This window comes from Equus asinus, chromosome 28, assembly GCF_041296235.1.
Source record: "Equus asinus isolate D_3611 breed Donkey chromosome 28, EquAss-T2T_v2, whole genome shotgun sequence".
In the NCBI taxonomy this organism is placed as follows: domain Eukaryota; kingdom Metazoa; phylum Chordata; class Mammalia; order Perissodactyla; family Equidae; genus Equus; species Equus asinus.
Window position 1 is genome coordinate 38,044,132 of NC_091817.1, and position 27,071 is coordinate 38,071,202.

The 27,071-nt window shown below is 49.9% G+C and overlaps 1 protein-coding gene across 4 annotated transcripts in view; it reads left to right on the top strand.

The window, feature by feature from the left end:
- ST3GAL2 (ST3 beta-galactoside alpha-2,3-sialyltransferase 2) overlaps window positions 1-27,071 on the top strand; it is a 45,040-nt gene continuing 17,969 nt past the window's right edge. Inside the window, exon 1 of one of the 4 annotated variants that reach the window (XM_014829157.3) lies at window positions 1-227. The gene's annotated coding sequence lies outside the window, so the exon portion shown is untranslated. The remainder of the gene's footprint in view (window positions 228-27,071) is intronic. The other 3 variants (XM_014829159.3, XM_070500198.1, XM_070500199.1) reach the window with 3 other exon arrangements.

Here is a 27,071-nt window from a genome sequence, read left to right on the forward strand (position 1 = left end):
GGGGGGAGGGGCCGGGCTTTGGCGGCGGCGGCGGCGGCGGCGGCGGCTGCTTTCTCTGGGAGGGCTGGGAGGGCAGGGCGGGCAAGGGCGGGACTGGCCCGCTGCGGGCAGACGAGGGAGCCGCGGAGCTAACGGGTCGGGACGCCGGCGGCGGCAGCTTTCTGCACGGGCGGAGGCGGCGGCACGAGCGGCGAGCATGGCCCGCGCGGCGCCCGGCGCTGACTGAGGTGCGCGGGCGGGAAGAGGGCGGGCGGGATGCGGGGCGCCCCGGGCCCCTAGCTGCCCTGAACCCCCTCTGCGCGGGCAGCTCGCTCGGCCCGGTGGCCCAGACCGGTCCGGTCCACCCCGGCAACTTCCCTCGCATCGCGGCGGGCGGGGGGGGCCCGCGTGCCGTGGCCTCAATCCCCATCCCCGCCTTCCGCTGCTGCACATCAAGCCGCTCCCAGCCCTTCAGGCGCGACTGTTCCACTCCTTGTTAGCAGCCCCCAGCCCCAGCCCTGGGAAGCGCTCCCTGACCCATTCCTGACTTCCGATCCACTGCCTAGTTGGTTCCCCCAACCCCGGCGTGCCCCGGCCTCTGCACTACCTGGAGACCCCTGCCCTGCTGCTCTTGGCCAGAGGCTGTCTTTGCACCATCAGCGCCTCTCTCCTCTTTCCCCTACCTGGCACTGCCCCCTAGCCACCCCCAGTGGCCCAGTTCTCTCTAATAAGACCTAGCAGCTTGACCTCCTTCCCACTTTGGAGAAACTGAGGCACGGCACAAGCCAGGAACTTGTCCAAGGCCATGCCCCAGTCCTGTGGGGGCTGGCCTGAACTGGTGCCTTGCAATGGAAGAGTCATTTCTTCCCTCCAGTCTTTCCTCTATGACTGGACCAAACTTCCCAGCCCCCTGCTGCAGTTCTGGGCTGAGCTCACTTTAGTCTCCCCTTAGATTTCTACCACTTCTCTTTCCCCCTCCTCCCTCCTGTCGCCCACTTCTGGCCCTCTCCACCTGTAGAGAGTCACCCACCCGTTGCTTGTTTGCTCAAGTTAGCCTTTCGATTCCTGTTTCTTTCTCACTGCATCCATCTCCCATCTTGCCTCTTGCTTTACAGCTGCGTAAAGCACTGTAGAACAGAGTGGTTCTACAGAGTTGGGGGAAAGAGAAGAAAGAGGTCCTGGTGGCCGAGAGGGACCACTAGGGGAGTACGGGGCACTCTGGGTCCTCTGGGAAATGGTCATTTCTAGCCAGTAACTCAGATTCCCATCTTGTCTTTGGGACAGTTGTCTAGAAGCTGGTTGATCATCCCTTCTTCTTCTTATGCCTGGTGGGCTCCAAAGTCCCTCTGAGATGGAGGGAACCTCCTGTATTGGTGGAGATGGCAGCGGAAGAGGAGTACTGGGAGACCACACCCCTAAGCTTCATCTTGCTTCTGCTGCTAACTTTGGAGGGAATTCCAGTTCAGGGAAGGATGCTTGCTAGGTGTCCCGAGCTCTTTGTGGAGGAGGGCGTAGTGGCTGAGGCTGTGATCTTAAGTTTAGTCGTGGTGTCCAGGATTCAAAGGGAAGAGGGAACCAGGGCTCAGAGAGGTGGCACAGGCTTGCCTGTATAATTCAGTGTTTTGTTTTCTCGTGTTTCTTTGGCAGATTTGCCTTTGGGTCATCCCTTTCTAGCCCAATCCTCAGTTTCCCAGTGGGAAGTAAGGGGAGAGAGGAAGGCTCAGGAGGCTCTGGGAGTTCATTGGGGGTTCTGAATGAGCAATCTTGATCTGAACCAGATGGTTCCCTGCTTCACGCCCCCTCTCGTATCCCTCCCCCTTGGCTGTGAATGGGACGCCTTTAACCTTGTAACTTGAGAATGGAGGAAGGGAGGCCAGGGGGCCAACTGTCTATGTGTGTGTGTGTGTTTATGTCTGCATCTGCACACTTGCGTGCAAGCTTGCCAGGGGCCTGTGGGAGTGACCCTGCCCGAGAGTGCATTGTTGTGATGTGCTGTGGCATGCTCACGGCCCCCTAGGAACTTTCTGAGCCCAAACCCCATTTTCCAAGCCCCTAAGAACCACTGGGTGTGGCCACATGGGAGCATTTCCTCATGTGCTAAGGCACACCTCAGGGTGAGGATCCCTCTTCCTGAGAAAGCTGCCTGTGCTTGAGGAATTGGAAATAGCAGCAGTGTGAGTGGGTTTCCCAGAATTGGTGTTCTCCTTCCCTAATCATGTCAAGAGAAGGTCTGAGGGGTTGGCCCTGGGGAGAGGGTTGGGAAGCCAATTCCTCTGCCTTGTCCTATACCACATCCTGCCTTGAGTATTTGTGTACTTGATTTTGGCCCCCATTAGATTGTGGAAGTTCTTCAAATGTGTCCTCGTTTCTGAAATACCAACCCCCAGCTTGGTCCTTGGCATGCAGGAGGTGTTCAGTAAATGTTTGAGTCAAAGTGGAAGGTCTTATGGTTAAAGGTTTAGGGCAGGATTCCTCATACTTGGTCAGGCATCAGAGTCCCTTGGAGAGCTCCCTAAGACACAGATTGCTGGGCCCCACTCCCAGAGTTTTCCGATTCAGTCAGTCTGGGTGGGGCCTAAAATTTGTATTTCTGCCCAGCTCCTTGGAGATAATGCTTTGAGAGCCACTGGTTTGGGGCCATCACAGTTGCTTGGGAGATTAATCTAGGCAGATATAAAGTCTTAACAGAGACTTCCTTCCACTTGGCTTCCCCACCCAGGCTTGTCCTGGCAGCTGCATGGGTTTGGCCTTTTCTTTTCATTTTCTTGCTGCTCAGTGTTGGCTAGGTTAATGGCAGGGGTGCCTTGTGGTGCCTGAGCTCCCAGTCTCACTGTAACCACATAGCAGGCCCTGCCCCCTGGTTATTTGAAGGAAGGCCCCACAAAAGCAGGACATTTAGGAACCAGGGCTTTGGAAAAGGGGTGGCTACATGGACACGGGGAAGCAGATTCTCGAGCCAGGCCTTTGTCTGCCCTGTGCCTGTGTCATAGACCGAGCAGGTTGGGGTGCCTGCAAGGTGAAGTCCTGCCATGGCCGCACGCTGGACAGGATGCCTGGGACTCTCCAAAGTTTAGAAAAGCAGGAGGAATCACTTACATTGTGCTTTTACTTTGTGAAGCATTTTCCACCTGTTGTTTTTAGGCCAGTAGGAGGTTTATAAGGCAGATATAGACAGAGGTGGGCTTACTGAGGAACAGAGAGATACACTGTGGGTCACACAGCAGGCCCCAGGACTCGTGATTCCAGCTTCTGATGAAGAATCTGCTAAACCAGTAGCTACTAATAGCTGGAATAATGGCTGCTGTTCACTGGGTGCTTACTACTGCCAGGCACCGTGCTGGATGCTTTCACGCGTTATCTTGTTGAATCCTCACAGCAACGTTGCGAGGTGAGCATCATTGTCACTATTTTGTTGATGAAGGACTGAGAATTACAGAACTTTTACACTTGCCCGAACTCAGCTAGTAAGTGGAGGATCTGGAATTCAGACTCAGGTCTTTCTGATGGCATACCCCATGCTGTTTGTCACTCACTGTCTGACTTGCCCAGCAAACCTGTAATTGTCTTTTGGATTGACTGCCCCCAGACCCTACGGAATTTTACTGAGCCTGGAGCTATGCTGGGTGTTGTGGAGGAGACAACAGTGACCAAGTCACTGTCCTCCGAGAGGAAGATAAGACAAATACAGCAGTATCTACAGTGGAAGGCAGAGGGACAGCCAGTGCCTTGTAGGTTTAAAGGAAGTGCAAGTCATCCCTGTAGAGGGTTCAGAAGAGGCCTTTAGGATGGGCCCTGAAGGGGCAAGTAGAGTTCCAGCAGTGCCTATGGCCTGTACAGGCCAACAGGTGCAGAGAGAGGTCATCATGGTACGTTTAGGGAGTTTTCCCTTTTGGCTGGCTCGTAGGGGATGTATTTCAAAAAGTAATAAGAAGATCCTCTTATGTTACAAGGAACAATTTGGTCAACTTTGGCAGGAAAAGGCTTCCTTGGAAGACTGTGGGAACTCCCACAATCAGAGGGATGACTCAGGACCCAGCTCCCCTTCAGGATCTTGGAGTGGGTGCAGCAGGAACCAAAGGCCAGCCTTTTCAGGGTTGCACTGTCGCCAGGGTAAATCTGCTCCAGCTGTGCTCAGTAATTTTGTCACCACAGCTTGGGATTCACATCCCAAGGAGGAAAGGAAATGTCTGGTTGGTCCAGCCTGGGCTGTGCTCCCGCCCTTGGCCAGGGAAGGGCTGGTGCATGGTAGGCAGTCCCCGTCCCCCCCCCCCCACCCCCGGGCTGTATCTGAAAGCTAAAGTCCCCAGAGAAGAAGTGGACACTGCAAGAGATCAGTCCAGAAAGGTGCTAGGCGAGGACTTGAATTGGCAGATGGCAAAGGAGGTACTCAGTTCTGACAAGTTTTTGAGCAGGCAGAGGGCAGACTGGCAGCCAACTATGGTTGAGTCATAAGGGGGCAAGGAAAGAAGGGAGGGAGGACATGGAACACTAGATAGGGTCCAGGTGAGATGTAATGATGGCTGGGACTTGGCAGTAGAAATGGAAAAGAAGAGGCTCTGGAGAGATTGTGAAAGTGGACATCATCTTCTGGAATGACACTTGATTGAACAGACGCTTGATTGGCTGGGCTTTGATATTTCAGTGTCTGGTTGATGAGGTTGATTCCTTTAGCTGAAATGGGGCAGTGAGGAGGAGGAAGGGTTTGCAGGAGAGGATGATGGGCCCTTGTTTTGGAGATGCTGCGTGCAGTGTGCTGACAGCGCATCTGGAACCCTGGTGAGCACGTTATTCCTGACTCCACACTGCCCGAGGTTTGGGGCCTCAGCCCTGAAGAGGTGGGGCCACAAAGCCCCAGGGACCCTGTATATTCTGAAAGCTGCTCCTGCTTTGTGGCCCGAGCTCAGCACGCCTGCATGTCTTCAGTCTCCGCACTTGAGCCTGGGGCCGGCTTCTTCCTTCCCCTTCCCTGCTCTCAGTTGCCATGCCCCAGCTTCCCCTAATTCATGTTCAGCATACCTGACCCCTTACCAACTAAAAGTCCTGCCTCAGCTCTCTGGGGACCTGGTTTTCCTCCCTTTCTGCTCACAATGGCTTGTTAACAGTAAGTCCTTGCTGACTATTAGGGCAAACATCTCCAGGTGGTATTTCGCAAGGAGAGTGTCTGAACTTCGCCTGCTGTCTGGGGAAAACAGACTTTTCCTCCAGTTACGCCGTGGGATGCCTGCATATGTCCCTAACTAGCCATTCTAGAGTACTTCTTGGTGCTTATTTGTAAATCATTATTGTAATTGCAACATATTGTCAAACGAGCTTTCATGTTGCCTTTGCAGATCTCTCCTAAGGCTCCTGGGCCCAGGGTGGGTTTTGGGCCACCCCAGCTTTCTAGCTGAGAACTGGGCGAGTTTCCTCCTACAGAGATGGGGGGCGGGGCAGGGTCCTCTCTGGAGTGGAGCAGGAGGAGCTTTATCTCCACAGCTTCTCAGAGAGAAGTTTGTCTTCCTGGAGCAAAGAGGACTGTTCCCCTCAATTCCAGCTGTTGGCATTTGAGTAGATGTGGTATTTTGCCATACATATTTTTGCAGTGCATCTTACCAAGTACAGTAAGGTGAACCAAGGGCAAGGGAAATCTGGAGAAAAATGCAATTTTTCTTTATTTTTAGTATCAGGGATAAATTTTTATTTGTATAATAGTAATATTAAAACAAAACAAATAGTTTTGGTATTGGATGTTGAAAAACATCCTCAACCAGCTTCTTCCTTCAGGGGGATGTGACTCTCTAGAAATGAGGAAGTCCAGAGAGGGTAAGCGATTTTCTGACATCACCCCCTCTGGTTGCAGAGGTGGGAGGGGAGCCAGTAGCACATGGGTCTCCTGCCTTGAGGAGCATTGTTCTCCGTCCTGTAGTCTTCTGTTTCTCTCTCTTCCTCGATTATGATCTTTGTCCATTAGTGTCCTTTTCCCTTTTCTCCCCTCTTGCTCTTTTGTACCAGAAGGACACAAGGGGCAGCCCCACTTCTGTGTGATTAGGGCGTGAGGCCACCCTGAGGCAAAGAGGCTCCTTGTGCTCCCGAAAGGTTGGCATTGTAGGACCCCAGAGAGGGCAGGCAGGGGATCCTGGGATGCTGGGGCATGACCCGGGGACCCCAGAAAGCAGTTCTGCCCTGCTCTGCCCTTCCTCTCCGGAATCCTTCAGCTATCAGGTCCTAGCATGGGCTTGGGCAAGCAACATCCTCCCAGTCTGAGCAGATCTACAGCCTTCTGAGGAAGAAAATCAGCTACAAATGCAAATAGCTACTTGGTCTAGAGGCAACTACTCTGGTGAAGAAAAAGCAACAAGTTATTTATTTGTGTGGCTAAAGGGGATTTGGAGTGGCTGAGTGGGTAGGGAAGAGGGAAGGTGAGAGGTGGATTGTAGGAAGAGGCACAGGTGAGAGAATTGAGGGATGGGGTGGGGCTTCCTCCTCCCCACTCTTGTCACCCCCACAACTTCTTTCCTTCTTTTTTATTGAAGTATATTGACATATAACATCATATTAGTTTCAAGTGTACAACGTAATGATTCGATGTTTAGATACATTGTGAAATGATCACCACAATAAGTTTGGTTAACATCTGTCACTATGCGTGGTTACAACCTCCTTCCTTCTTTGCAGGGTTCCTCTGGGTTTGAAAGGGATGTTAGTAGAACTTTGAATCTCCCCTGACCTGTGAGCGGAGTTCCCCTCAACTCTCATTCCCACCCAAGATCAGTTAAAGACAAAATACCGGCCATTTGATACTGATAGTGAACTGGAACCAGAGTCAGGAGGAAATGAAAGTCTCTGTGGGCCTGTGCTGAGTCCTCTGGCTGTGCAAGTAAAACAGACAGCAACCAAAAGGAGCGCGGCTCTGTGGGCACTGCAGGGGAGGGGAGAGAGCCCCTGAGCTCCTCCTGGTTCCTGACTCTCTTGGGTGCTGTGAGGGGCCATGTGAGTCTGGTGGCCAGGACCCGAGGGAGTTTCCAGGGGTTGGCCTTCTCTCTGTTCCGTCCTGTCCTACAGGGCTTGGTATTTCCCTAGATCCATGCCTGTTTAGCCTCTGGGTTCCTGGGGCCTCCAGCAAAGTTCAGCAGACTCCAGGTACCATGGGTAGGGGGAGGCGTGAAAGCCTGAAGAGGGTGAGGAGAGGAGTGAGGACCCTGTTCAGGCTTTTCCAGTGGAGGGGAGCCAACATCTTCCTCAGATAGGACGATGCTGTGGAATGGGGAGCAGGGTAAACAGTCTGTGTCAAGGAGGTTCAGCCCAATGCCAAAGTGGCAGTTGTTTGATGAAGGAATTTCTTTAGTGCCTGAAAAACAATTCACGCTTGATGCTAAAGCGGCAGTGGGCAAACTTCTAGGATGAATGTGAGTTCTAATCTCTCAAGTGGCATTTCCTGTCCTTAACACAGGAGATACCCCACTTCCCTTCAAACTTGGGTGAGGTATTTTGGAGGGTGTCTTCTACCCAAGCCACCTGTCCTAGCTGTTCCTGCTCATCGCACATCTCTACCCTGCCATTCATCCTGGGCAAAACAGGGAGAGGAGCCGGTAGGCCCTCTGTTGGCAGCCTGTGAGGCCAAGGTAGAGGCCTGGGCTGGCTGAGGGCCCGAGAGCCTCAGGGCAGGGCTGCTTGGCTTTTCCAGAGGAGAAGCAGCTTGTTTGGTCAGGGGTCTCCTCAGTGATTTTCACAGTCCAGGGACCAGTCTGGTTGGATACATACAGGGTTCTTGCTGCCTTCACTACCCACAGGGGATTTGGTGCTGTGTGACCCAGGGCAAGTCGCTGCCCTTCTCTGGGCCTCAGAGTCCTTATCTGTGAGTATAGAATTTGAAGGTCTTTCTCTCAAACCATCTAGATCCAACAGAAGAACACCATATCCTGAGTAGGGTGGTAGTGCTAGGGACCCAGGATGGCACCATACAGCCCAGACATTCATGAGAATTGGCTTGACCTTCCTCAACCTGCTGGAGTACACTGAACTTCAGTCATCCTGCTTTAGCATCTCTCTGGAGAACTTGGGCTCCTCCAGCCAAGGGAGATGTCCCCCGGCCTCTCATTGTCCTCATCCCCACCTCCCATCCCTTGCTCTGACTCTGTTCTGGGTTCAGGCAGAAAAACCCATCTGGTCTCTCATCACATTCCTTCCTTTCTACACTGGCCACTGGTTAGGCCTTGGGATGACTGTTTATAGGGTTCCCATTTCTTTCTGCTCCCAATTCCCCACACCCCCTTATGCCCTGGGGTCTGCTGTAGCCGGTTGTTTCCCCAAAGCCAGGGTAGGAGATGGGATCACAAGCTGAACATGGGAATGTCCACGAACGAGGTTCAGCGGCACAGACCTATGGCAGGTCTGCCGGAAGTTGAGAACACGCCTGGAAGGGACTAGGGTAGGGTTTCATAGTAGAGGAAAGAAGGAAGGTGGTGGGGAAAAGGCCTCATGTAGCATGTATCATGTATGAGGCCTGAACTGAAAGGGCAGGGGACGACTGGGCACCTTGAGGAGTCCAGTTTGGGCAGAGCATAACGTTTCTGGATCATTGCCCAAGAAGGAGGGGCAGGTTGGATGGGTCTGGAGCCAGCCCGGCAGGGAGGAAAGTGCAGGCTTTCCTGTGGTGCTGGGCGGTCACACAAGGATTGTGTGTGCAGGAAGTGTGGGAGGGGTTGTTAATGGCTGTTTGCTCTCCACAGGCCTCCAGGCTGCCAAGGGTCAGTCTGATAAGAGGGAAGAGATAAACTCCTTGAGTTTTATACTCCCGACAGCTGCCTTCTCAGCGGCCCCACAGATACTGACAGTTTATTGTGGCACTGCTTTTAGTCTATCTCTTCTGCTTCCTGAAATACACAGTCCTTGGCTTCAGCCCAGCTGGGTTTTCCTTGCCTGGCCGCCAGCTCCCATTCCCATCTGTGGTCAGATGAGGTCTGCACTGGGGGAGGGGGTCAGACCTTGCAAGACTGAGCCAATTCTGAACCTGGCCTTGGAGTGGGAAGCCTCCCCAGGGTAGGGCCAGGGCTGAGCTGCGACTCCCAGACCTGCCTGGTTCATTTTGGTCTCAGGGTTCCCATGCCTCCTGGCCAGCCAGATCCGGGGCCGTGGGGCATTTGTGGAGTACCACGTTTACCCCCAGAGCATTGGGAGGTCTGCCTGTTTTGCTGGAAGGAGTAGAGATGGGATCTGATGGGATTTGCATTTGTGAAGAACACTTTGGCCTCCCTATGGAGAGTGAGTTGGAGGGGTCTCTTTAGTGGATCTGGCGCTTTAGCATTTAGGGAGCTACTGTAGGTGGAGGGTGACGGTTCCTTAATTAGAGTGATGGAGGGAGACGTGGAGAGAAGTAGGAAGATGACAGGTTTAGGTGGTAAAAATCAGGTGGGCTTTGTAATAGATGGCCGAGGGAGGTTGAAGGAAGGAGGGGACATAGCTCAGTCTTGGGTGTCAGCGTTGGATGGATGATGTCCCTTTCTCAGAAACTGAGAATACAGAAAGAGGACCGGATTCGAGGGGCTTAGAGCGTGGATGAATTTGGTTTGGGGCAGGTTGAGTTTGAGGTACTTTTGGGTACCTCTAAGGTATAAGACGTGGCATCTAGAAATGAGTGGGATAGATGGGTCTGGAGTTCAGGGCAGTGTTTGGCATCATTTGAGAAGCAAGACATGACTCTCTCTCTCTTTTTTTTTTAATATTTATTTTTTTCCTTTTTCTCCCCAAAGCCCCCCAGTACATAGTTGTATATTTTAGTTGTGGGTCCTTCTAGTTGTGGCATGTGGGACGCTGCCTCAGCATGGCTTGATGAGTGGTGCCAGGTCCGCGCCCAGGATCTGAACCGGGGAAACCCCAGGCCGCCAAAGCGGAGTGCACGAACTTAACCACTCAGCCAGGGGATGGGCCCCCAGACATGACTCTTAACAGGCTGAGAAACAGGCTTGGAAAGGGCTCCCCCCAAAATCCATTGCCAGACAAGGAATGGAAGTTAGGGTCCTGACTTCCCCTTGTGTTCCATGTCCAGGGTCATCTTCTCTTTCCCTGACCCCTTGAGCTGGTTCAGGGCCCGGCTGAGCAGCAAAACTCATAGTACCTCTCCTACCGAGTCCTCCCTGTGGTTGGGGAACTCTGGTGGTGGGCAGTGCTGACCTCAGGCTACCCAGGAAGGCTGTGCCTATCGGAGCTTCCCTTACCATCTGCATGTCTGGGCAGTGTCCCTGGCTGGAGAAGGACTTGAGTCCTGGCCAGAATTGAGCCACTGCCGGGAATCCCAGAACCACTTTTGTTCCTGTGGGCTTGTGGGCCTCTGAGCTAGGTTGACCTATCAAGTACAGGGTTTTAGGGACAGGCTCAGGGAACTTAGAATCACTGAGTCATTCCATTTACAGATCAGGAAGTGGAGGTTGAGAAATTTGCCCACTATCCTCAAACCAGTAGGTAGAAGAACTGAGACCAGAAACCAGGTCATTTGACTTTCAGACTGGAGGCTCTTTCCAGTATGAAGTGGTTTTTTGAGGGAGGAGCCCCCAGGCGCCCAGGCTGCCCATCCACAAGAAGTGGTTCATCCTTTGGACTGCGGGACAAAGAGCTGGCACAGGAGGGTTTTGGCAAGTGGTCCCTTCCTTGTGGTGGCCCAGGGCCATCTGTGTGGTGGTTGGTGTTCTGCAGGGGTCTGTCTGAGATGTGGGAGACACTGTGGCTTCATCCAGGTCCCAGTAAACAGGAGGCATTTGCCCAACTCTGGCTGGCCTCTGCCCTGGTGCTGCCTCTGTCTTCTCTTTGTCTCCGCATCGTCTTGGCTTCGTGAATGTCCACCCACCTCCGTGTTGTTTCCTGCTGGGGCCTGGATAAGGATGTAGCTCCAGGGCTGCCGTGCTTTCTGGATTATGTTGGGGTATTTCCTGCTGGGGAGAGTTGTGCCCCTCTACCTTCTCCCTTGGAAGAGAATGCCCAGGATAGTGATGCCAGTTTCAGGTACAGATGGATAAATAGCGCGATTTTGTCCTTAGTTCCCATCACCTCGAGTTTGTGAGGGTGTGGATATTTGACCGAGCTCGGCAGAGGCAGGAATGGGGTGTTGTACAAAGAACTCTAGGCTTCAAGCCTCCAACTTAGCAAGAGGAGACCTCACGTTCAGTCTGACATAGGCTTCTTGCCTTGGGTGGGTCACTCCCCTGGGATCTCTGGTCAGAAAGGGAAGGCTGTCCTCATAGAGACTTCGGACGTGTGAGAGTGTGAGTTATGTATTACGATGCTGGATGTCCTGGGAGTTTGGGGGCAGTTCTCACCTGTTCCTTGGTGCACAGGGGGTGAGGTGGGGGCTCTTCGGAGTTTGGGACTGAATTCCTTATTCATTCTGACCTTCTCCTCATTGCATCTTTCCTTCTGCCCTTCAGATATTTGCTGACAGCCAGTTCTCTCCTGAACTGTCTGCCAGCCCAGACTGATCAGGGTGCTGACCAGGGTGCCCTCTCTGTCCCTCATGCTCGGCTCCTGGAGGGCCCCTGATCTCCCTGTTTCTGTCTGGGGCCGTGTTCTAAGTGGTCCCTCAGCCTGGGTCAGACCTCCCTGTTCCCTTAGGCTTAGCCACAGTGTCTGCTCTTGTCCCTGTCTTCCTCCTCTCTCTGAGGCTGAAACTCAACGGTCCCTTGGGTACACAGTGCTTTGCAGCTTACAGTTCTCACTCATTTCAGCTTGGCAGGACCTGTGTGAGGTAAGTAGGGCAGGCGTTACGATGCTCATTTTACAGATGGGGGACCTGAGTCCCAGAGAGGTATGATTTGCCCAGAGACACACAACTGTCAAATAGCAGAGCCCGCCCTGGAACTGAGGTCTTCTGGGTTTAGTCTACAGTTTGCTGTAAAATGTTAACTTGTAGGCACATGTTGGGGTGGGGATGCCCCAGTCTCACCAGGGAAGGCAAGAGACTTGAAAGCAGGTCCTGGGCACCACCTCTTCACAGCCCTCAGGTCACCCCTGCACAACCCAAGTCCCAAACAAACACCTTCATGTTGACCATGCCTGTGTAACCCCAAGATACATAATAAAGCCAGGCAACAGAGACCACTTCCTGGGGACTGTCATAATGGACCCCAGTCTGTGTGTTCCTCCCTTCCATGTCCCCTGAAAGTTGACAACAGTAGTGCATGTCATGACAGATATCACCTTAGCAGGGAGCACATAACTTAGCCAGATCTGGGGGATGAGTCACACCTTGAGGACAGGACCAGGGGGGGCTCCTTACTCCCCACCCTGGCTCCCCTCACTGGGGGTGAGGGTCAGAGGCAGTGCAAGGGGAAGGCTCTCTTTGTGCCTACTCATAGCAGCTGATATTGCCACTTTCCAGAGGGGCTGAAGTGGATTACCTGGCAACGTTGGGGATGTTCTGTTGGGGATGTTCTTTCCTCCCGGGGGCCCTGCCTGAGTCAGTCACAGCATATTATCAGCTCCTCAATGAGGAGGAAGATTCCTCAGCCAGAGCAAGGGAGAAATGAAAGCAGGTATGTGTGGATGTGTCCCAGCCCTACAGCTGAGCTCTCCAGTTTACCAGTCACCTGCTCTCTGTCTCCTGGAGCTGAACGTTAGTGACACAGGAAAAAGTCGGAGCACAGGGCAGGGGTGCTTCCCAAAGCTGCCTGTAGGGTTGGTGGTAGAAGTTACCTGATGGCATCAGGCTGGGCATGGGCTCAGGGCCTCTAACTGGAACTTCCAAAGTCTTTGTTGGAAAGGCGACATCGAGAAGACACAGCGACCAAGAAAGGGGCCTGACTCTGGGCTCCTCCATCCTTTTACTCCACTTCTCTCTACCTCCACTCCCAGGAGAAAGAGGGGACATTGCTTCCTTTAATCTCCCAGTGCAAGCATAGATGCAAATACCTTCTTTGGGTTTCCATTAGCATAGCTGCCACAGGCTGACCTTTCCAAAAGACATTACTAAATATAAAAGGAGAACAAAAGAAAGCTAAAGATAGGGTATATGAAAAGTAAAAACAGTCTGGCTCACAAAGTACAGGTTACTGGTTTGTTTCCAGGGTTTTTGGAGTATTCTCACTGGAGATACCTACCTCTAGGGCCAGCGTACGTCTGCATGCCCTTCTGCCAGTCTCTGGCCTCCTAGCACTGACACGTCTCCCTATCTAAGGCACGCCATGAACGTCTACTCACACCCTGTGAATCTTCTACAAGACAGCTGGCCCACCTCCTGGTCAAGTGCCTGTCCCACCCTCCTCTCTACCCAGGCCTCACTGGCTGTGGGAAGTATGGTGCCTTCCCTAGGTCCCCCAGGGGATTGGCACCTGCATGACTACCTTATAGGAGTGTCATCTTATTCTAAATAAGCTTTGTGATTGGATGCATCTCTTGACTCAGTGCTCAGGCCCCAGCTTAGCCCATAAGCTGCCATAGAAGGGCTGGTGGTTCTCCAACATCTTATCTTGGCAGGAGCTGTCTAAGTCTCCCCCACCTGGTTTCTTCCTCCCACTGGGCTACAAGAATAGAAACTGATAAGAAGTTGGCCTGGTTCATGGAAGTTTTTGGGTGGGTTGAGGGAGAGACTGTTCTGTTTTTTTTTTTTTAAAAAAAACAAAAAACAAAAAGAACACTTTGAAGTCATCTAGTCTTGATGAAGGAAGTAGATAAGAGCCTGACCACAAAGCTGAGTTTCCAGCCTGCAGCACCGCCTCTGCATCTTGCCTGGGATGTGAGTGGTGCCCAGGAGCCAGACAGGTTAGCCACATAGGCACTCCAAACTGCTGCCTGCCAGCACACGTGATGCTCCAGTTTCCTACCAGGTGACCAGATGAAGCCACAACAAATCAAAAGAACCGCTGCCTCACAAGGAAATATGGGGGCAAGATGGATAGAAAAAGGGAGGTTGTCATCACTTACAGCCCACTGTCTTCTGCTAACGTTGGAGCCCTTCAGATAAATTTGCCCTGTGCAAAGTAGGCTTCCACGCCTACACCCCAGGCTGTACCTTCGCCATATTGCCTGGTCCCAGAGGCTCTGGCAGACATTCGGCCTGGGTAGTTTGGCTGAGCCTTGTGGACTGAAAAGTTACAGCCAGAGGTCATACCAGCCCAGGAAGAGATCTAGCGCATTACTGGGGCTGATGACAGAGAGCCTTGTTCTCACCTGCACCTTCAAGTGTGATGCTAGCCCTAGCTATGTGAGCGAGCTGCTCCTGACGTCCAGCCCCTGGGCTGGGAGAGGGGGGAATCCCAGACCTGGGGCTGCTGCATTCTGAGGGAGTGTCATTTCTGGACCCTTACACCCCAGAAGCTCGCTCAGCATTCTCATGGCTGTAGCTTGTCCTATGCATCAGAGCTTTGGGCCAAACCCATCCCAGTATGCCACCCAGGAAGAACTGGTGTCTGCTTTTCATTTGCTGAGGGCCTGGCATCCTATTAGGTGGTCTGTATGCAGTGACTGCACAGACCCCAGTCCTGCAGCCTGCCTTGCCAATGAAGCAGTCAGTTACCCTGCTTCCTGGGCCGCTTGCTTTCAGGCTCATGGTGCTGGTGGTTGGGTTGTGACCTCTTCCCTGGCTTTGTCTCTGCTATCCTCCTATCCCATAAAGGATGTGGGGATAGATGCTGGAGTTTCAAGTTGAGTCCAACTCTGGACCTGGCCAAGGCCTGGCTGGAGTTTTGAGTCACAGAGACTGTGGCCTGGATGCTTCTAAAAGCATAGCTTCTCCCTTCCCTAAGTGCACATTGGCAGGACTTGTACATGCTCTAGCTCAGCCCTTCTCCATCAGCCCCTGCAGGGGTCTAGAAGGTGTGAGCCTTCTTCAGGGTGGCCAACCTTCCAGTGCTTACAGGTAGAGGCAGAGGGAGAACCCAATCCAGAGCCCCTTGCTATGGCCCTGGCTTGGGAAGGGGCAAGAAAGGGCAGTGATGGAAAGCAAAAGCACCAATCCTGTTCCTTTCCCTGAGGTAGGGGAGAGATGGGATTTAGGAATTCCTGGAGTTGCTATCCAAGGGTTGGGAGAAAGAGGGCTCTGGAGTTAGGGAGGGAATGCCCTGCCCCTCTCCGCCATTTTGTATAAGTCACAGTTCCTTTAGGAGAGTGCTTGCCCTCTATCCCCAGCCCCTGGGGCTTCCTTCTCAGTCTGTGTCCCCTTGCCCAGGAGTGTTCCAAGAAGCTGACTGGGTATGGTGGACCATGTCTTCACTGGCCTTTTCCCTGTCATGTGGGTCCGTGAGTTGAGGAAGAGAGGGTTGAAGGTTACCTGGAGAAACCATTTACTCCTCTTCCCTTTCACCCCCTTTCTGGTGAGGGTGATGGAGTGCAATGAGACTCTCTTCTAAGTCTTCTCTTGGACCTTGTCCTCCCACCCCAGGGCAGAGGGGGTGTGTGTGTGTGTGTGTGAGGAGGCAGCATTGAGGAGAAGTGGATTAACCCACGTGTCTAAGAAGAGCAAGGAGGGCTCTCTTTGATAAGAGTGAGTTTGACAGGGAGGATGGACCTTTTCCCCCAAGGGGCTGTAGGGTGAGGATTGATTCACCTCTTCCTTCTTGAAGCCCTTGGCTCGGCCCTCCACCAGTGCTCTGGCTGGTGGGTATGGCTCTGTTTATGCCCCTCTGAAGGGCTCTGTGATAGGCTGTGGAATCGTGTCACTGGCTCCCACCTCTTTAGAGGGCGAGGCCCATAGTTGGGACCTGGGGTGCTGGTCTCCGAGGTCAGCTGCCCCATGGCATACCCTTGAAAAGGCAGCCCTCCCAGGGGAAGCCTAGCTGGCAAAACCAAGGAGCCATGGGTGGTAGGCAGGCTGGAGAGGCTGGGAAGAGTCCTCAGGAGAGAGGAGCCCCATTGCTCTGCTCCTTGACAGAGCAGGAGCTTCAGGCCTTAAAGAAGAGCTTTGCTAAGGCGCAGTGATGAGGCTGGGGGAGAAGGCTAGGCTCTTCCCATGCTGTCTGCCACTCCCTGGTGGCCACCATTATTTGCTGAAAGAGCTCATCCTCTGCTTTTCTCTTGAGATTCAAAGCATACCCCAGACATCCAGACAAGTACAGAAGGAAGAGGCGGCCCTGGCAGCTTCTCTGTGGCTCTTCGTTATACATCTCTGGTATGACCGAGATCTGAATCATAAACAGTGATGAATAGCCAAGCCACCCGGCGCTTTGAACCTTATCTTTAAAGGAAATTAGAGCAGACCATAAGTACCTAGTCCCCTGACCCTGGGAGGCAGTGTGGTCACGTTTAAGTGCCCCTGGGAGGCGGAACGGGGCAAGAAGATCTAAACCCCAGCCGTCTAGACTCCTCTCTGGCTTGCCGTGGGCCACAATTCGTCCATCCCACTCCCTCCTTCCTCCAGAAGTCCCCAAAGAAACTTAGATTTCTTTCCCAGTCTCTAACCTTCAGGATCCTCCACGTGTCTCCTGCCTCTCTTAATATCTGAGGCTTTCAGTCCTGTGGAGAAACCCCTTATTAACTTTGTCTTTCTGGACTCTTGCTGCTAAAGAGCCACAGAGATGGGCCTCGGCGAGCTGTTTAGAACATGCTCAGGACAGGCCTCTGTTCCGTGTGGTCTGATGAAGTAGAGCTGGGAAAGAGGTGACAGGCTCTGTGACCTACAGGATGCTCTGCCACAGGATGGACACAGCATTCCTCTCTGCACAGCCTGGGGGCAAGGGTCAACTGGGGCAGAGCTGACTCCGAGACCTCAGGTCTACACTGTCCATCCCATCTCCCTGGAAGTTTCTGCTTGCCGCTAGGGGGATGGTGGGGGTGGGCAATGCCTGTGGTTAGCCAGGAAAGGGAGCTCTGGAGCAAGACCCTGGCCGTGCTGGCCTGGGGAGGCTGGAGTGGGGCTGGGGATTCTGAGGAACCCATGATGTCTATCCAGGGTCATGGGACTCCAGCCAAGAAGAGTGGCCCAAACTGGGGCTGAGGTTAACAGAACTGTGGCCCTCAGTCTGCTCACCCCAGGAGTGCAGGCACTGAGCTAGGAGCTTTATGCCTCTCATCCTTACAGAAACCCTCCAAGATGGATGATATTCCCATTTTATAGATGAGGACCCGGATCAAAGAGGTTAAGTGGTTAGTGGCTGACAAGTGGCCAAGCCAGAAGGTGAATCCAAGCTTTTCTAGGTGCTTTCTTCATTTTGGGAGGCTTGACTGGAAAGAGGCTTTGAGCTGGATGAACAGATGTGAGATCTGACAAGCCCTAGCTAGGGAGGACTGCAGCCAGTAGCCTGCGGTGCTTAGGGAAGTGACCAGAGGGAGTTCCTCATTAGCAGCCCCTGTGTGTCTCTGCTGACAGAAACTCGAGAATGGGGCACTTTCACCGTTCCCACGGTCAGACAGCTTCAGCTTTTACACACACACCTTTCCCATTGCCTCGGAGTTGCTAAATCTCGTTTGTAACTGACTTGTGTTTCTTGGGGATCCACGAGAAGTTGGAGAAAACTTTCACTTCTGGAATATCAAAACTGGAAGAGCGGGGCAGAATGTAATCATCACTTTCATCTGCATACTTATATAAGGATTTATAAAATTGGTTTCAAAGCATTTTTTCATTACCATTATTTCTTCTGATTCTTATAACTCTGAGGTTATATATAGAGCTGATACTCAGTTGGACAAATACTTTTTGATGCCTATTATACGTAGGCTAGTGCTAGATGATGAATTAAATAACATGGTCTCTTTACACTGAGAGGTTGTATTTTAAGTGAAGGTGATAGACATGTACATGTCTTTTTAGGTTCCATGTAGGATCTTAATAAATATGGGCCAGCTTTGGCCTGTAATCCAAATTAGTTCATAACCCCTAGAGGGTAGGGTATGGTGGGAGATCGGGCTTAGAAGAGTGGCCTGGTTTTGGGATCTCTGGATGCTATATTAAGGAGCCTGACCTCGGCCTCATGAATAAGGGCGCCCTGTCTTGTATGCTTTTGATTACAAGATGATGAGTTTAAATCTGAAGTGCCAGATGGACACACTAAAGAGGCAGTTGAGAGTGTAGGTCTAGAACCCAGGCTCTTAGATTTGGAAGAGGATAGCACACAATAGAGAGGCAAAGAAGAAAAAAAGCCTGAGGGCAGAACTGTCAGGACACACTAGCGGCTGAAAGAAACAGTTAAGGAAGGGTCTGAATCAAGCAAGTAGATAGCAGTGGCTTGGAAGTCAAAGCGGTGGTCAGCAGGAACAGACAGGAAGTAATCAGAGAGGAAGAGGGTGGAGGTAGGCTAGCCTTCCTCTGATTGTTAAAAAATCTTGGTCCGGAAAGAAAAAATGGCTTGCTACCTCGTGACAGCCTGGATTAGAATTTGGCTCCTGAATCCACTGCTCTTCTGATGTAACTGAAATGAAAGCCTGGGCCTGCTGCAGGGAGGCTGGGGACTTGAAGAGAGTCAGATGGGCCTTTCATCAAGAGTGTCCATATGGCGAATATGCATTTTTCCCTGGCCAGGTAAAAGACTGTGAAATGGTCAAGTGGTATGGAAGAGGTGCTGAAAGCTAGGGTGGACTTGCTCACTGAAGGCCTGGTCAGACCACAGCTGAAAGATTCTGTTTGCGTGTCTGCCTCCCTCACCCCCCACCCTGCTCCCACCCCGCTGGGGACTGGAATGAAGATGGAGTGGGGATGGGAGAGAAGTTTTAATTGGGACTTTTGATCAGCTTACCCCAGGCTATCTCAGTCTGCTTCCTTCAGCGTGCTGGCTGGAACTCTCTGAATCTCATTAGAGATGGTTTGATATGCCTTCCCAGGAGACTGGTATTGGCAAAGATCCCCAGTTCCCTGGTACAAATAGTTTAATCCAACTCATCCAGTCAAGATGGCACTGTAAATTTATACTCTAAACATATAGCAGTAATACATAAAAAGATAACATCCTAAAAACATAGTCATGCAAAATCCCTTCCCCCCCACCCCCGATGACATCCTTGTGATGAGAAGTGAAACAGGAACACAAAGAGGAGAGTGGGGCTTAAAGCTGCAGGCCTGCTGGTCTCTGAGTCTGGAAGCAGGCAGAAGCAGCTGGAAATGTGAGGTAGCAGAGCCATAAAGTGCTCCACATGAAGAATGGAATTAGAGCTAGCACACTGCTTGAACCCAGGGGCTGGAAAAAGTTGCTACCAATCCTTCTCTGGGGCTATGGCTTATTATAAAAGATGCTTACCTAGGAAGACAGAACCTTACAGCCTGGAGTAAGCTGACCTGCTGCTACAAGATTTGATTCTGGAGTGGGAGACCCAAAGGACCGAGGGAGGCAAAGTTGAAAACCCCTAGATGCGGAGGGAAAGTCAAATGTAAGAGAGAAGATGAGCTTATAGACTAAAGTTTAGAAACCCAAGAAAAACTAATGAGAAAAAAGGCTAATAAAATCAAAGAAAAATTTACCCAGGAAGAAATGAAAATAACAGAGTAATCAAAGAATGTCTTTAGGGGCCGGCGCAGTGGCACAGCGAGTGGTTAAGTTCCCATGTTCCACTTCGGCAGCCAGGGGTTCGCCAGTTCAGATCCCGGGTGCGGACATGGCACCGCTTGGCAAGCCATGCTGTGGTAGGCATCCCACATATCAAGTAAAGGAAGATGGGCACGGATGTTAGCTCAGGGCCAGTCTTCCTCAGCAAAAAGAGGATTGGTGGCAGATGTTAGCTCAGGGCTAATCTTCCTCAAAAAAAAAAAAGAAAATTGTCTTTAATATAAATAGGTTTAGGGACTTTGAAGAGATAAGGAAACACAAAATCCATTAAAGAAAAGAAAGAGAAGTTACTAAAGAAAAAAGGGTGGCTGGCACCGTGGCCAAGTGGTTAAGTTCGCACGCTCCACTTCGGTGACCGAGGGTTTTGTTGGTTCTCATCCTGGGTGTGGACGTGGCACTGCTTGTCAGGCCATGCTGAGGCAGTGTCCCACATGCCACAACTAGAAGGACCTACAACTAGAATATACAACTATGTACTGGGGGGTTCTGGGAAAAAGAAGAAGAAAAAAAAAAGATTGGCAACAGATGTTAGCTCAGGTCCCAGTCTTTTTTTTTTTTTTAAAGAAGAAACAGGAATTGTGAATATGAAAAGGTATTAAAAATTCTCACAGTGAAAAATAGTGTCATTAGAAGCTAATACTGAGGAATTCATCCAGACTGCAGCACAGACCTGAAGGACAGATTGACAGGCTTTGGCATGTGTCTAATAGGAATTCCAGATATGAGTCAAGAAAATGGCAAAGAAGTAATATTTGAAGAGAGAATGGCTGAGAATTCTAGAATAGAAGAAACAGCATGAATACCAAACAGAATAAACAGATATCTAGGCATAAGACGGTGAAACTGTAGGCACCAGTAAAGTGAAAATATTAAAAACTACCAGAGAGGACAAGAATTCAACAGAATGACAATTAGACTGACAGACAACATTTCATCAACATTAGATGCCAGAAGATGATAGAAGAGTATCTTAGGGAAGCTAGAATTATATATCCAGCTATCATTCAAGAATGAGGTGAAATAAAGATATTTCTGGACATACCAGGACAGCTGTATCACCTACTGACCCTTGCCAAATAAAAGAACTGCTAAAGGTATATGTCAGTAAGCAGAAAAGTAAACCTGGGGGAGGGAGCAGGTTGTTGGTGCCAACAGTAAACACAGAAATCGACACATTATGTTGGCAAATCTAGTTAACTATAGACAGTATATCAGGATGCTTTATGCTAACAACGGAATAACCCACAGTAACTTAAACTCCAAAAAATATTTAATTAGCTTATAATGAGAAGTGTGGAGGAAGGAAGGTTGGGGTGGTGGTCCAGTGTTGCAACAAAGGACCCTAGATCATTCTATTGTTCTGCTCTGCCATCCTCAGGATATGAGATCTCTCTCCTCATGGTTGTGGGATGGCTGTTTCAGCGCCACGCATCATATCATTACCCTATGGCATCCTAAGCAGGAAGGCAGGGAGATGTTAGGAGAAAGCAAGCTTGCATTTTGTTTTTTTTTTTTTTTTGAGGAAGATTAGCCCTGAGCTAACTGCTGCCAATCCTCCTCTTTTTTTTGAGGAAGACTGGCCCTGAGCTAACATCCATGCCCATCTTTCTCTACTTTATATGTGGGACGCCTACCACAGCATGGCTTGACAAGCGGTGCCATGTCCATACCTGGGATCTGAACCAGTGAACCCTGGGCCACCGAGGTGGAACATGCGCACTTAACCACTGTGCCACCGGCCAGCCCTAAAAGGAAGCTTTCTAATCTGCCTCTTTTTCAGGAAGGAGAATTTTTCCAAAAAGGCCCGAGCAGACATCTCTATGTCTCATTGGCCTGAGCCGGTCTAACTTTGACCAGTTCTTGGTAAAAGGGAAAAAGCTTACTGTGATTGCCTTTGACCAGGCTTGCCTCATCTCCTGGGACTGGATCCTTTGCTGCCTGAACAAAATCAGGATTCTGTTGGCAGGAGAGATGGGGGAGTGGCTGCTGGTAGGCAACCAACAACGTCTGCCACAGATGGCAAAACACATGAACAAAAATCGTGTCAAATTTGTTTTTTAATTTTTAAAAAAGGAAAACTAAAATTGTTGACCACATTCTCAAGGAAGAATAAGATAGAACAAAGAGAATTTCCTTGTTAAATCACACCAAGTTTTTGCCCTCCCTAAGAGAATAGCGTTGCTGAAAACTATATACTTTATTATAAAAACGTGTACATGCTAACAGCTGAAAATAGCCACTAAAAGAAGAGGAATATAATTTCCAAGCCAGGAGGAAAAAAAAAAAAAGGTGGTGGGAGTAGGAATAGTATTTCAGTCCAACAGAAGGCAGGGGAAGAAAGAACTAAAGAAAGCTTAGTAAAGAGAAAACTCAAGTAAGATAGTAACATAAGTCCAAGTACATAAGTATAATGGAAAAAGAAAAACTACCAGATTGGATGAAAAGCAAGAAGTGGTCTGGAGAGTGGAGAGACCTGGTCAGCAGGACAGGTGGTTCTGTTCTTTATACAACTTTCTATTCCTTGCCACATCTGTCCCCTCTCTCCCCGACTGTTTCTGTCTGGTCTTGTCTGCCTAACGATTGAGATAATGTTGTTTTTCTAGGCTTTACTTCCTGCCCTAGTGTAGATATGTATAGCAAATTCCTGGACTTTAGCCCTCCCAAGACACGAACAAACCACACTGGGACTTCTGGAGCCGGCAGGTGTGGAGCAGAGCTGGGCTGGAGCAGAGCAGTCTGACTGAAGAGACCCCGCAGCCTAACTCTCCCCTGCCCCGCCCCCTCCCCACGCCTCAGCCCAGCGTTCCTCCCCTTAGAGGCTGTTTCTCAGGGCGTAACATTGATCTCCAGATGAAGACTGATGGTTTATTTCTCTAGGATTGATCGAAAGTTAGCCAGAATGACGATCATAAGTTTAAAGAAGTTTGTTAGCTCTTGCTTTCTGATTTCCTGGCTGCTAACTCTGGGCCATATCAGGAGCACCAGAGCCGAGATCTCAGACTGGATATTAAGTCAAGGAAGGCAGGGGCTCGAAAGGCAGAGGCTGCCGGAGGGGTTGTCACTGGGGAGCAAAGAGGCCTGAGTCATTAGGATCACTGTGAGGGGTCTGTGCCAGAGGCTGGGGCCAGAATGTTGCAATGTGATGACTTCAGTTAGCCGAACGTGCAGAGGTGCAGCAACCAGTTCTCAGACATGCTAGGACGTTCCTCACTGGGTTTGAGTTTTGTGTAAGGAAGAGGCTGTCAGGTCTCTTCCTCAAGATCATGACTGACACCCCCCTCACCCCCCAGGGCACCTTCTGCCAGCCTCAGCTGCTGCCTTACCCAGAAGGCAGGGAGTTTGCTAGGTTGCTAGGCTGGCAGGGATCTGGCCCTCGATGGTTGTACCCCAGTTAGTGGGAAAAGCCTCTCTGGAAGGCAGTGGGCGCTTGTGGAAGGAGCACTGGCCTTGGAGCCTTCAGACCTGGAGTGGCATTAAAACTCCATCACTTCCCGCCTGGCTGACCTCGTTCAGCTAGTCTTGGGACTTCTGTGAATACCAAGTGAGACGCTATGCCTGAAAACGCTCAGACACTCATAAGGCATCATGCAGTGTGAGTAATACCCTGTGGTTTGATGCCTTTACTTTGAGGCTCCGGGACACATCCTCAGGCTGTGTGTCAGTGGGTGGAAAGAGGGTGCTTCATCAGCATCTTGCTGGCCTTTTTCCTTCTCCCCACCCCTTCCAGATTCAAGCGGTCCACCTCCCCCCATCCTCTGCAGCTTATTTTGACATTTCTTTTCTCTGCCTGCCAAGAAGATTGTGTTCAGCTGCACTGGTCTGAGGCTGTGCTATCCTGTGCTTCATTAGGTTAATTCGACGGCTTGCCTCCTGGGAACTGACCTGAGAATGGCTCTAAAACCCAGTTGCCACTATTTTCTTTTTGGGGCAGGCTTTGCTGCTCAGTGCCTTACCCCTGCTTTTCCTCTCCTCTGCCTGTGAGCTGGTGAGGGCCTCCTTTGAGCTTCCATTGGTTTCTTGAACCTGCCAGAGCATGCATCTCCTGATTGGTAGAAGGCTCTAGGGGAGGGAGGCCATCCATTCTTCAAGGCTCCTGCTGCCCCTGACCTGGATTCTGGTCTCCAGTTCCTCTCTTCAGCCTCAGCATCTCAAGCTCGACCAGCCATCCACGGGACATTTATTGTTAAATGGTCTCACCAAATTTGCTAGATCTGTGACCACAAATCTCTTGGAAGACTGTAGCATTGCCTTGCCACCCGCTAAATTTCCCTCGTTCCTCCCCTTCTCTCTTAGAGGACTGTTTCACATCTGATCTCTGTAAATCTCCAACTCCAACAATAGTGAGACCATCCTCACTTCCCTACTGCAGACTGCATCACTCCCTGGGACTCTGCCCCATGCTCTGCTTTGCCTCCTGTTTCACGGGTAGACCCTCTCCATGTAGGCACTGCATCCTGCCCCTTCTTGCTACTCAGGGACGTTGTTTCTCGATTATCTTCTCTTTTTCCTGCAGCAGTAACCTTCCGTCTACTAAATCATTCCCACCAGTATACAAACATTCTGTAATATCTCCCAACTTAGCCCCCATTCTACTTTATCCCATTCCCTTTTTTTGGGTAACACCTTTATTGAGATATAAGTCACGTAGCATACAGTTCACCCATCTCAAGTGTACAATTCCATGGTTTTTAGTCTATTCACACGGTTGTGCAACCATCACCACAAATAATTTTAGAACATTTCATCACCCCAGAAGGAAACTCCATACCCATTAGCAGTCACTCCCATCTTCCCCAACCCCCAGCCCTAGGCAACCACTGATCTGCTTGATGGATTTGCCTATTCTGGACATTTCATATAAATGGAATCATATCATATGTCGTCTTTTGTGACTGGCTTCTTTCACTTAGCACAGTGTTTTCAAGGTTCATCCATATCGTAGTGTGTATCGGTATTTCGTTCCTTTTTATGGTTGAATAAGAGTCCATTGTATGAACATATGATGTCTTGTTCATCAGCTGATGGAACTTTGAGTTGTCTCCACTTTGGGGCTAATATGAATAATGCTGCTATAATCATTTGTGTACATGTTTTTGTGTGGACATATGTTTTCATTTCTCTTGAGTCTATACCTAGGAGTAGAATTGCTGAGTCATATGGTAAATCTGTGTTTTACCTTTTGAGGAACTGCCGGACTGTTCTCCAAAGCGACTGCACCATTTCTCATTCCCACCAGCAATGTATGAGGGCTGCAGTTTCTCCACATCCTCACTAACACTTGTTATTATCTGTCTTTTTGATTATAGCCTTCCCAGTGGGTGACAAGTAGTATCTAATTGTGGCTTGGATTTCTCTGATAGCAAATGATGTTGCGCATCTTTTCATCTGTTTGTTGGCCATTTCACATCCAGTCAGGTGTTTACTCCCACCATACCTCTGGATCAGTCACTGTGAAGGTCGCCACTGACCGCCTTCTCTTGTCCATGTCAGGCCTTCCATAGATAATTCCTCCTGGTCCTGTAGTTTTAAAAGTGAGCTGTGCTCTAATGACTTTCAGATGTATGCCTCCAGCTCTGACCTCATCCAGAGCTTCAGATGTGTGTCCAACTGCCTATTGCCATTTCCACGTGAATGTCTGAAGGGCATCTCAGATTTAACCTGTCACAAACAGAACACTTGTTTTTTCTCACCCAAACCCATTCCTTCCTGAGTTCTGTATCAGTGAATGGCACCCCCACCACCAGGTGGCTCAGGTCACAAGCCTCCGTGTCCCCTGATTCTGGTCTTTCTTTCTCACCCTCCACCCTCCATCCAACCCATCAGTTAAACCCTTCAGAATACATCCAGCCACTTCTCACCACCTCCACTGCCTGGGATATTGAAGTCCTCCTCTCTGGTCTCCCTGCTAGTCTTACACAGCAGGCAGAGTGGTCCTTTACTGAAAAATGTTGTAACCTAAAAAAACCATAGATTTTATTATGAATGTATCACATACTCAAAATAGTATATAGCATATATATATTCTTTAAAGAATAAAAATAAAAAAGACTGTGTACCCACCACCCGGATTAAGGAGTAATTACTCAGTACTTCTGAAGTCTTGGTAGGCCCCTGCTTGATCTTATCTCCCTTCCTGCCCCACCAGAAGAATTTCCTGAATTTTACAGTTGTTTCCTTGATTTTTTTTTCCTATTGTTTTACCATCTATATATAGAGTCCTAAACAATTTCTGGCTTAGCTTTGCATACTTTTGAACTTTTCGAAACTCATACTATAGGCATTCATCCACGATATATTCTTTTTGCTCAGCATAATAGTTTTTTGATCATATTTGTGCCTGTTGATGTCTGAAACTGGCTTCCCTTCATTCTTACTATATGACATGCATGTACCACAATTTATCTGTTCGATTATGATGAACATTTGGGTTGTTAGCAGTTTTCAGCTATTACCCAGCGCTGTCTTGAACATTTTTTTTCTATTTTATTTTTTTTATTGAGGTTATGATAGTTTACAACCTTGTGAAAGTTCAGTTGTACATTATAATTTGTCAGTTATATTATAGGTGCACCACTTCACCCTTTGTGCCCACCCCCACCCCCCCTTTCCCCAGGTAGCCACTAGTCTATTTTCTTTGTTCATGTGTTTGTTTATCTTCCACATATTAGTGGAGTCATACAGAGACTGTCTTTCTCTATCTCGCTTATTTTGCTTAACATAATACCCTCAAGGTCCATCCATGTTGTGAGTGGGACGATTTTTTTTTAATTTTTTTTTATTTTTTCCTTTTTTCTCCCCAAAGCCCCCGGAACATAGTTGTATATTCTTAGTTGTGGGTCCTTCTAGTCATGGCATGTGGGATGCTGCCTCAGTGTGGTTTGATGAGCAGTGCCCTGTCCGCGCCCAGGATTCGAACCAACGAAACACTGGGCTGCCTGCAGCGGAGTGCACCAAGTCAACCACTCGGCCACGGGGCCAGCCCCCTAGGGGTTGATGTTATCCTTTTTTATGGCTGAGTCGTATTCCATTGTGTATATCTATAGATATAGATATAGATATAGATATAGATATAGATATAGATATATACCATATCTTCTTTATCCAATCATCAGTCAATGGGCACTTAGGTTGCTTCCATGTCTTGGCTATTGTGAATAATGCTTCAATGAACATAGGGGTGCATGGGTCTCTTTGAATTGCTGATTTCAAGTTCTTTGGATAGATACCCAGTAGTGGGATGGCTGGGTCATATGGTATTTCTATTTTTAATTTTTATGAGAAATCTCCATACTGTTTTCCATAGTGGCTGCACCAGTTTGTATTCCCACCAGCAGTGTATGTCTTGAACATTTTTGTACATCTCTTGGTTCAGATGTTCATATGTACCTGGTAGCAGAAATACTAGAGTTTACCACATACCCACTGGGATGCCTAAAATTAAAAAGAAAATATCAAGGACCTGGAACAAATGGTGGAAATTTGTTACTGGTGGAAATGTAAAGTGCTACAATCACTTTGGAAAACTATTTGATAATTTCTAGTAAAGTTAAACATACACCTACCCTATGACCCAGTAATTCCACTCCCAGGTATTTACCCAAGGGAAATGAGACTTACGTGTCCACAAAAAGACTTGTATAAGAAAGTTCAGGGCAG